Source organism: Aedes albopictus, chromosome 1, assembly GCF_035046485.1.
Source record: "Aedes albopictus strain Foshan chromosome 1, AalbF5, whole genome shotgun sequence".
Lineage (NCBI taxonomy): Eukaryota > Metazoa > Arthropoda > Insecta > Diptera > Culicidae > Aedes > Aedes albopictus.
Window position 1 is genome coordinate 47,876,596 of NC_085136.1, and position 12,033 is coordinate 47,888,628.

Sequence of the window (12,033 nt, forward strand, 5' to 3'; positions counted from 1 at the left end):
ACAGGTTCCGCCACTGCTACTGCAGCATTATCGCGAGTATCGCGTGTTCCTGCTTGGCATCGTCCATCGACATACGAAGTCGAAGCAAGGCCGTTTACAGGTCTGTATTCATTCAGGATTCTTTTCAGAGATTCCTCCCGGGATTTCTTTGTTGGTTTTCACCGGATTTCTCTCCGGACTCCAACAAGGATTCCTCTCGAACTTACCCCGCAATTTTAACAAGAATTCCTCACGGGAATACTTCCTGGGTTCCCTTTAGGGGATTCTCCACTAATTTTCAGAAGGGATCCCTCATAGGATTTCTTCAGGGATAGTTAAACCATTTCTCCTCGGTTACCGTTCTTGAGATTGTTGTAGGGATTTCTCCCGAAATTCCTTTAGGGATTCTCGAAAAATTTCTTCGCGAGTTCTTCTTTGATTCCTCTCTAAGTATTATAGGGATTGTTAAATGGATTCCTTCAAAAAATTTTTCCGAGAATACTCCCTGGATTTTTTCAAGGATTTCTTCCCTTTTATCCTAAATGATTCCTTTCAGGGATTCTGCATAAATTCTTCCTGATTTTCCTCTAGGAATCCCTCTTAATATCTTCAATTCCTGTAGAGTTTATTTCTGGGATTTCTCCCGGAATTTCTTCATTATTTTCTCTTGGACTCCCTTTGAGGATTTAGGCCAGAATATGTTTTTAATGTTGTCCATTTGCTGCATTCATTAATTTCTCAAGAGTTTTCCTTACTATTTTCATCTGGGATATCTTTGGTGATTTCCCAAGGTTTACATCAGGGATTCTTTATTGAATTCTCCGGCGACTCTTTTAAAAATTTCCCCCGCGTTGTATTCAGGGATTTCGCCAGGACTTCTCAAGATTCTTTTAGGGATTCCTCCCGGGATTCCCTTAGGGATTTTTCGTATTTTTTCCGAAAGACCATTCCAGGATTTCATCCGAGAATCCTTCAGGAGACTTCCTTCTAAACTTCCTTTGAGGATTCTTCCGCAATTTCTCTCTGGATTTCTTTAGGCAATCCTCCCCAGATTTCCTTATTGGTTCCTGCATTCCTATTTTTTAGGTTATCTTCTCGGGATTTCTCCATATCCCTTCAATTCCTTAAGAGCTTTCTTTTTCCTGAGATTTGTTCAGTGATTTCTACCAGAGTTTCTTTATTATTTTTTCTTCTCCTTTAGCATATCATAGCATATATTTGGGCAGCATTCATTTAACGCTAAAATCGGCATTTTTTGATTCCCTCCTGCTCCCTCCGTAACGCTTTTTGTATGAAAATCTTAGAGTTTTTGTATGGGCCGTGACGTTCGACCGTTGAAGAGACGCCTGTAAGTTAGGCAAATAGTTTCAACAGTAAATAAATCGCCTCGCTCTTCATGCCTGTGTACATAAGAGATGGATATATTTGCGGTGCAATAAAGGGAAAGACGAAGCATGATCGATGAGATTAGAATTACCTTGTACCAACCAAAAAGCCGTGTCATTAATTGGTTCGGTAGCTTAGTTGGAAAAGCACTTGTCTAGCGTATAAGAGTCGTGAGTTCAAATCTCACCTGAGCTAAGGTTTTTTTTGTGCATATGTACGTTAAGTTTATTAAAAATCATAAAACTAGTGTAAAAATATTTTTATTTTATAATTTTTTCATGTAAAATTTTATTTTCTGTGTAATTTAATGGAAAATAATTTTAGAGTTTTTTCGACTCTCCCAAACAATTTCACTATGCTAGAATAATTTTAGAAAAAAATAAAATATGTTAATTGTAGCGATTCAATACAAAAATCACAATGACTTCAATTTTTAAACACGTTTAACACGTTTTAAAAGACACCAAAAAACATTTTGAGATATACACTCATTGCACAATTATGGGTCACACACAATTATTAGTCACTTTCCACTTTAATAGATAAATACTAATTAATTGCAAGCTTTTGTTAGCTATTATTATTTTTCGCACATAAGTTGATTTGTTTTGCGTCACTATACGTATCGCACACGAGCTTATACATCAAAACATACATATTTTCAATATTTTTTTGGTCGGCGCAAAATTAGCTGTCAAAGTAACGTTTCGATTGTAAATATCGGACAGTGCGTGTGCTGCTTTCGTAAGCTCTGTAAAAGCGAGCTTCAGTGATTTTCATGTGCGAAATGGTATCGTCACCAGAACAAAGGTATAATTAACGTTCTAAATGTAGAAATTCATGTGACTGCAGCCAATCAAAGCTTATTTCTGGCAAAATTTGTGCCATTATTATTGTGCCATTATTATTGTGCCAAGGAACACCGAAAATCACACAGTTATGGGTCATTTTTTTGTGCAGCATAATATTGACAGTTGAGCGATTCCAAGCAACAGCATCAAAATTAAGCAAATTTTTTAATTCATGATTTTCTATTGAACTGAAACTTTGCACAGTTTTTCAGTTCCATCTAAATCGCCATTTTTCGATATCAAATTTTAATTTTGAATCACGACTAACTTTTCAAAAGGGTGTATGTGAAAATGGTTCAAAAATATTCAAAAATCTGCACAGCCAAAATGGTTCGTTCGATTGCTATGAATTTTTCAGCAAAGTTAGATAATTAAATGGTGATACCTAAGAAAATATACACTGTGAAAAAAAATCTTTTTTAACATTAAAAAATATCATTTTTGTCACAAAAACTCAAATATCTCAAAACCCTATCTTTTTACCAACGTAATTTTTTTAGCGAAGACGGTCCATTATATTAGCAATCTACCATAAAAATTTGGTGATGGTAAACTAATAAACAAAAAAGTAATAACATTTCAAACATTTCACAATTTTCACATTTGGTAAATATTTTTTTCTGTGTAAATTATTTCGGTCAGAAATCGCAGTTTGATGCTGATTTTATTGTTAAGCAAAGTTAGATAACTAAATAGTGATTCCTAAGAAAATATACACTGTGAAAAAAAATCTTTTTTAAACTTAAAAAATATCATTTTTGTCACAAAAACTCAAATATTTCAAAACCCTATCTTTTTACCAACGTAATTTTTTAGGGAAAACGGTCCATTGTATTAACAATCTACCATAAAAATTTGGTGATGATGAACTAATAAACAAAAAAGTTATGACAATTAAAACATTTCACAATTATCACATTTAGTAATATATTTTTTTAGTGTAAATTATTTCGGCCGGAAATCGCAGTTTGATGCTGAGTTTATTGTTAATGGCCGTGCGTGAGTAAAACAAGCTGTTTTTATTATGTATTATGTATATTATATGTACAGTAATGTTCCGATTTTATCACGCCCTCCACGCATTAGTCGTTTAAGGTACACCGGGGCAAGTTGAAATGGGTGGGGCAAGATGAAACACGAAGTTTTGAAACAGATTTCAATACAATTTGGCATGCAATTTGGTAATTTATCCTTCGTTAAAAGATTGTTTGAATCAAAAACTATGCGTTACGGCGATCAAACTATTTATTATCATTAGAAAACATCATGTTAACCCGCTGTTTCATCTTGCCCCACCCGTTTCAACTTGCCCCGGTGTACCTTATTCATTAATTTTCTGTTACATTTGAGGACAAGTGTTTTCCCTCTTCTTCAAGATGAATGTTGAAAGCGTGTTTTGCAACGTTAAAAATATTGAAATGGGTATAGATGTTGAAGAATATTCCAAAACATTTTTGAAAAGGGGCGTGATTAAATTGTTTAAACAGATGTCGCTGATGGTGCGGTGGCATGACTCTCTGCACTTAGCACTTCTGGCAATATCTCAGTTGTTGTCGTTTTAGAACTTCCTGCGCCCTGCTTTACCGATGATATACAGATGGCTCGTTTGTCAAAGTCTAGACGGCAGGACGTGCAAGTAAATTTGTATTCAATGTGGGCATTTGGGCATAACCAGTCTCTTTCAGTTTATCTATGGTGCTTTCGGTGAGATTTCGTAACTCTTTTGAACATTTTTTTTTATCAAACGGTCTACAAGAGAGCGTTGAGTTGAAGACCTTTGAGAAAGCGACTGTTCATGTTGTTCGTTAGATTATAATAAACAAAATCACTTATTAGTTTTAACTGACTAGTTTGGTGTTGTTTGCTTGGCTGAAGAAAAAAATTACTAATAAATTTTTAATATCCATAGCGAAGTATTTCTTTGCTTTTTCGTGAGCATTGTCATGGTATGTATACAGACACACAAACGTAACACTGACGAAATTTTCATTGACCACGCCTTTAACGATCATTTTGAATCTTGGTTGTGGCTTTCATAACCAGAAGAGCGCCCATCGTGCGTTTGACGTTTCACACTAGCGCCTTCTGATGACGATATTGCACAACGCAGTGTTTCGTGAAACATTTCCACCAGGTGGTGTTAGTGTGAACTGGGCGATGGATTTTCACGAAAATTGTTCTAGGCGTTTCGTCTGTTTGTCTATGGTATGTACCTCTCATGCATTTGTTGTTGTTGAAGTTACTCACATTCTTCCGATCATAAAGTCTGTTCTTTAAGAGGTAATTTTTTTTTGCAGATAAACTAGACGTATACGCGTATATAAAACTTTTATTATACAGCTTTTCTCTTCAAAATAATTTTAATTCCATTTTTCTTATAATCAACAGCTTTTCAACACTATCAAGGGATTGTTTCACCAATCACGTACAATAAAAAGTATGACACTCTCAATGTTTTTGATCACAACACTGGATCGCGTCTAAGTTTCAAATAGATACTATAGTAATTATGAATAATCAAACAAAAATATCATGAAAACAACTTGTTTAATTCAGGCGGTAGCCTTTACAATAAAATCAGCATCAAAATATAATTCTCGAAATAATTTACACAGAAAAATTTTTTTTTTTGTTACTAAATGTAAAAATTGTGAAATGTTTGAAATGTCATAACTTTTTTGTTTATCAGTTTACCATCACCAAAATTTTATGGTAGATAGCTGATATAATGGGCCATTTCCCCTAAAAAATTGACGTTGGTAAAAAGATAGGGTTTTGAGATATTTGAGTTTTTGTGACAAAGATCATATTTTTTTAAAGTAAAAAAAGAAATTTTTTACAGTGTATATTTTCTAAGGAATCATCATTTAGTTATCTAACTTTGCTGAAAAATTCATAACAATCGAACAATCCGTTTTTGCTGTACAGCTTTTAGAATATTTTTGAACTATTTTCGCATACGCCCTTTTGAAAAGTTAGTCGTGAGTGAATATGAAGGTTTATCGAAAAATGGCGATTTAGATGAAATTGAAAAACTGTGCAAAGTTTCAGATATTTTTGAAATGGTCGCTCAGGATCGACTGACATGACTCCGTGGAATTCCTCAGTTCTGCGTACATGGGCATTGCATACTTTTAGGCGTTTATCGGTGGTTGTGTTGGAGATTTTGACCCAATTTTGAAAAATTGATTCCAAATCGTGAAAACACGCTTCGTTAAGAGGTTTGAGACCAGTTTTAGATTCTGCGATAGTTGATCTATCGAGAATAAGTGATCATTCATTGAAAAAATAGACAAAACATTATTTTTGAGCCTATTTCTCTTAAGTGACCCATAATAGGCAACAAATTGACCCATAATTCAGTAACAAATTTTGAAAACGACGTATAATCAATGCTACACCATTGATTATGCGTCGTTTTCAAAATTTGTTACTGAATTGTTACACAGCCAATTTTGACCCATTATTGTGGTTTTCATTATTCACCAACATTTTAGTAATTTTCATCGCCTAAAGTGAATTTTACAAGCAGATTTTTATATAAAACAATAAAGAGGGGTTTCAATGATGAGAATATAAAATAAAAATAATGAAAGTGTTATTTTTGTATGAAAAACGATTCATATTATGAAATGGTTGTTCCTTGAGTGACCCATAATTGTGCAATGAGTGTACACAGTCTTAATAACACAGTCCTTAATATTTATCCAAAAATATAAAAGTTTTGATTGTCCAGGAAACAAAAGTTACAAAAATGCTCAAACTATACCCCGTCTAAAGGGTTCCGGGTTATTTGGTGGAACGCCATTTGGCCGAATGCCGTTTGGCCGAACGCCATTTGGCCGAAAGGGTTCTTCTTCTTCTTTATGGCTCTACGTCCCCACTGGGACTTGACCTGCCTCGCTTCAACTTAGTATTCTTAGAACACTTCCACAGTTATTAATTGAAGGGCTTTCTTTGCCTGTCATTGCATGAATTTGTATATTGTGAGGCAATGACAATGATACACTATGCCCAGGGAATCGAGAAAATTTTCCCGACTGGAACGGGAATCGAACCCGCCGTCTCCGGATTGGCGATCCATAGCCATAATCACTAGGCTAACTGGAGACCCCCGAAAGGGTCTTTTGGCCGAAAGGGTCATTTGGCCGAACGCCGTTTGGCCGAATGCCATTTAGCCGAAAAAGGTATGATGAACTTAAGTGATCATTGCACTGTTACCTATATCAGTATAACTCGAAAGAATAACCTATAATTCAAAGAGGGAAAAGTCTCTGACAAAAATATTCTCAGTTTCAACGCCAACTTGATGGTAAAACTAGAAAGAATACACTGTTGAAAAATGTTTTGACATCCATGTGCACAACAGAACATGTGCTCGATGAACAAATTGAGATTTGAATTATGAAAAGAAATCCACGTACTCCGGTGAGATTCGAACTCACGACTCCCAATTCGGTAGACGGGCGCTTCTATTCCTTCAAGCTACGGAGTCACTCGACTATCTCCGTCGCCAGCAGGCCTGAACTCGATTCCACAGTCGCACATGGTTATCTTCTTTTCACAATCCAAACCTCCTTCGAATGGGATTAGATGAACATCTAACACATACACTGTTGTGCACATGTGTGTCAAAGCGGGAGAGGATATTATTTTTAATTGTCAAGAGCTTCGGGCACTGCCTCCCAATTACTTATTGGTATGGCAATTAGTGTGCAGTCGAACTCTCGGAGTACAGTCGGAGTCGTGAGTTCGAATCTCACCGGAGTACGTGGATTTCTTTTCATAATTCAAATCTCAATTTGTTCATCGAGCACATGTTCTGCTGTGCACATGGATGTCAAGCATTTTTCAACAGTGTAATTTGCCACATGGCTTGGTCAGCCAAGGCAAAATCAAGAAATTGACATTTAGAAAGAATAGCCTATGACTGAAAGAAGGAAATATTTCTGATGATCATGTTGGCAACTAGAATGTTATTCAGAGTTTGCCCACGCCTCCAAATCCTTGGGATAAAAATTCGGCCAAACGACTCTTTCGGCCAAATGGCATTCGGCCAAACGGCGTTCGGCCAAACGGCCGGACACCCGTCTAAAGGCGGGTTGGGAATAAGAGGGGTTAATTTAGAAATGCTACTATGATTCCGTCCATCTTGGTACAAATCAATACTAATATTATTTTACTTGTTTCTTTTTTCTTTTCAAACCTCTTCCCTCACAGCGAAAAAGCCGGGATTGCGCCACTGTTGGATGTTGAAGATATGGTTGTAATGCGAAAGCCTGATTGGAAATGTGTTTTTACATACGTACAATCAATTTACCGACGTTTCAAAAATGAGGATTGAAACCAGGGGGAGGGGAATTCCCACAGAAATAAAAAAAAATAAAACAAAAACAACCACCACCTCCACCGTAAATTATTACAAACGTGTGAAAATGGCTATTTCATAACTACTTGTGTAGAGTTAGAAAACTCGTCGTAGTTTCGTGTCGTAGTTTCTTTTTGAAGTTTCCTCTCGTGGATGTTAGAAAGTCAAATAAGTCAATACAAGTAAGTGTATAGGAAAGAAAAAGAGATTTCATCGAGCCCACCCCTCCCCTAGTTTGTAATCCGTCATGTTGTTACAATGTTAATTTGAGAAAATTATTCAACAACCGCGAATAACTGCGCTTCCGCGAAAGCTCTAACTGTTAAATTGTTTCATTTTAATTTATTTGTTTTTAATATTATTGGACTATTTATGTATATGAATTAATATTGCTCTCGTAACAATTGAGAAAAACAACAGAAATTTTAGTACTAGAGAGCAGTTAAGAAGTAACATTGGATAAGCGCGTGTATTAAGTAGAACCACATAGAACAAGCTGCACCATAGTGAAGATTCCATCTGGCAGAGATTAGGAAGTTTTAAGGAAACTAGAGAAAACCGAGCGAAAGCTGCCTCTTCAGGAAAGTTTTGTCCGATAAAACCGCCAACCAAGAGAGAAACTCGAAACAAGATTGTGATTGTGATCCGTCGTCAGTAAGAGATTTTTTTGTTTTTCTTTGTTAAACATAGGCATATAAACGTCAGCGTAGCAGTAGTAGAGATAGTGTCCGCCCATTTATTTTGAGAGATAAAAAAACATCAGAGCAACAAGTTTTCTTCAGATAGATAGAGACAACGAAAATAAAGTGGTTCCTTGTTCTTCTGCAGCACTAGAGAAACATTTGCTTTTGTTCTTGCGACCTTTACTTATTTTTTCGATGAGCTAGAAAAATACTAGTTATAGGTTAGATGCAAAACAACGAAACGCACACACATGAAACAATCGGATACACACAAGCAGCACAACAACCAACACAACCATCGGGCAGCAAAAGAGATCACACACATACACATAACGCACTCAAACAATGAACAAGATGTATAAGTTTTGGGTTAAACCCATCTGAAATTTTAACACTCACTCACACACTCACACACGTACACGTGTTGCTGCTAAAAAAACAGTCCTGACTCGGTGTTGGTATAACCCTGTTAACCTTTTGCTTTATACTCCTTGATAGCATCAAGCCACGAAGAAGGACCAGAAGTTTGCCAGTAGAAGGAAAAGAAAAAGAAGAAGTTGGAATGTAAAAAATCAATTTGTAGAGGTTAGTACTCTTTGTTATATATATACTTTTGAAACTGAACAGATAGCAGATCCAATAGCTAGAGGAAGAGAAGTGAAGACGCACAGATTTTAGACTACACTAAAGTGAACAAAAGAGAGGTGTCAATCGAAAGAAAAAAAAAACAATGGAAACCCACACAACTAACTCGTAAAAACTAGGAAAGAGATAATTTACAATTAAACAACAACAAAAACTGTTAGACTACACTGCAATCGAATTGCTTTTACTCATAACACATCACCCACAGAATGGTTTTTTGTAATGAAAGTTTTTTTTTATACATACATACAATTGATCTGATAATGTTACGCTGAGGACTTCCATCCCGAATCTCAAGCAAAGAAAGTAGGGACCGCGAAGCTGAGAAAGGGTAATAATTTAGGTAGTGCATAACATCTCAGAAATAAACGCTTGTATTATGCAGGAAAAATTGATAAATCTGTGACGTGCTAGTTGGTTGATTTCCCTTATCCGAACAAGTCCAGCTTGCCGTCTCTCTATTGTTCACTGTTGATGTAAAAGGACTCGCTGACGCATGGAGCACTACAATCATGAAAGAGGATCGTCAACGAATGAAGGAAAAGTGGTTGAAAGGTGGAAACGGTACTACAGTGAACAGCTGGTTGCATCACGGTTTTAGTACTGCTTTCCATGCTCGTGCCTTGGCTGCTCAGGTGCGCGTGTGGCGGCACTGTCAGATGTGTACAAAATCGTTTTCGAGTTACATCACGCACGTTTTTCCATCGATTGGCAGCGCACAGTTCAATCGCAAGCGAATAAAATACAATTGATAAGTTGCGAAGGGCACACGTGCGATTAACACTTTGCAACATAGCTTACAGTATGCCCTGCCCACCTTGTCCTTCTGACATGGGCAACCTTTTGGATGCTGGGTTCACCGTAGAGTGCAGCGAGCTTATGGTTCATCCATCACCCCTATTCAACGTTCTCCTCCAGACCACCAAGGGTTTTCCCGCAACAGTTTTTGCTAGGTTTCATGTTCGTAAAGAGCCACATTAGGAACGGCTGCGCCTCCGTATTTCACGAGTCACATTGACATTTGTATAAGGTTTACTCAAAGATATTTTAAAGCGTTTCTAGATAAGCATTTCTGCAATTCCTCCAGAAACTTCTCAGAAAATTATTCTGAAGAATCCTTCAGCAATTCCTGTTTCCGAGTATATTTCCAAAGATTGGCATCTTATAAACTCCTCCCAAGATTCTTCCAGGAATTATTCTGATGATGGTCAAAATAAAAGCTCGCAGAAGATACAGATTAAAAAAAAACTTTGGCAACATTAATGACAGAGTTTATGTATAGCCATTTTGACGGACTTTCTCAGTTAAAACAAATTTTAAAAGAAAAGGAATGTTCATGCATGCGTTTTTGAGTATTTGAAAAAAAAATCATAGCAAATTAAGGAGATCTACATGTTTTGCAACACATTTGATCAAAAAAGATCTGAGAAGCTGCTGTTTGAATTTCAGAATATTTCATTAGAAATAGCCGTCTGAAAGACCTCAAACGTTTCTGAAAACTGCCTTCTAACCTCTGAGACCTAATAAACATCCTAAAACCCTAGAAACACAATAAGAACTAAAAATAAACTCTTCATAAAACTCTTTTTTTAGAGCCCCTGAAACGTCCATGAAACATCCTTGAAAACCACGTAAAACTCCCTGAAGCGTCTCTGAAACCCTTTGAAACGATCTATAAAATTCCCTCAAAAACTCTCGAAACCCTCCTCAGGTACTTCTCGTAAACTCCAGAAATGTCCTTCAAATGGCTATCAATCTCCAACCTTGGTCACGCTTAACGCTCACCAGATCTCTTTCCACCTGATCCACTCCCCTTGCACGCTGCCCTCCAGGTCTTCTTGTACCGTTCGGATCTCTTACAAACACTAGTTTTGCAGGGTTGTTGTCCGGACGGAAAACATGCCCTGTCCATCGTATCCTTCTCACCTTCTGGATGCTAGGTTCTCGCTGTAGAGTACAGCGAGCTCGTAGTGCATCCCCTTCGCCGCCACAACCTCTTCTGCACATCATCAAAGATGGCCATAAGCTCCCAACACTTCGAGTGCTTGCATGTTTCTCCTTGAGCATAGTTCAGGTCCCGTGCCTGTTGAGAACCAACGATCTTACCAGCGCAGCGTTTTGTGTATGGTACATTTGATGCGGGGGTGAATCTTTTTCGACCGCAGATTCTGGTAGACCCATAGTAGGCCCGAATTCCATTGATGACGCGCCTACGTATTTCACGTCTAACGGCGCCGACATAGTGCCGCTTCAAAGTGAGAGTGGGAGTGCGCGTCCAAAGGATTTTCGTGGATTTGCTGTTGTTGATATTCTTTTTTGCGGCTTCACACACGCGCACTCTCACTCTCACGCGTAACTATAACGGCACCCTAACATTGTTGTCTGCGATGAAAAAGGATCCGAGGTAGACGAAATCTTCCACCACCTTGAAAGTGTCCCAGTCTATCGTAACACTGCTGCCTAGGCTTGCTCTGTCGTTCACGGTCCACCTGCATTTACTTCGTTTTCAACGCGCTCACCCTCAGTCCGATCTTTGCTGCTTCACGTTTCAGGCGGGTATACAATGTAGTTACTTCATTTTGGATGCCAATTTGGACTTCAGAATCAGAAAACATTTTTAAAAGTTGGACAGACCTAGTATACATTCAGTTCTGTCACCGTACCAAATGGTCTGTCTAATAATAATATGAAATGTTATCCGCAGAACAGACAAATTGGCCGGATTTTGTAAAAAATCGTACCCCGGCTCGTCGCAAACACCCTTCAGGGCGGTGTTGAATAGCAAGCATAAGAGTCCATCACCCTATCGTAGTCCCCAGCAAGATTCGAAGGAGCTAGACGGATCGCCAGAAACCCTTACGGAGTTTTTTTTACACAGTCCATCGATACTATGATCAGTTTAGTGAGCTTCCCGGAGAAGCCGTTCTCGTCCAAAATTTTCCACAGCTCTGTGCGGTCGATACTGTCGTGCACCACCTTGAAGTCGATGAACTGTTGGTACGTTGGGACCTGGTGTTCCCGGCATTTTTAGAGGATTTGCCGCACGGTGAAGATCTGGTCCTTGGTCGAGCAGCCGTCAACGAAGCCGGCTTGATAACTTCCTTAAAACTCATTAACTTTT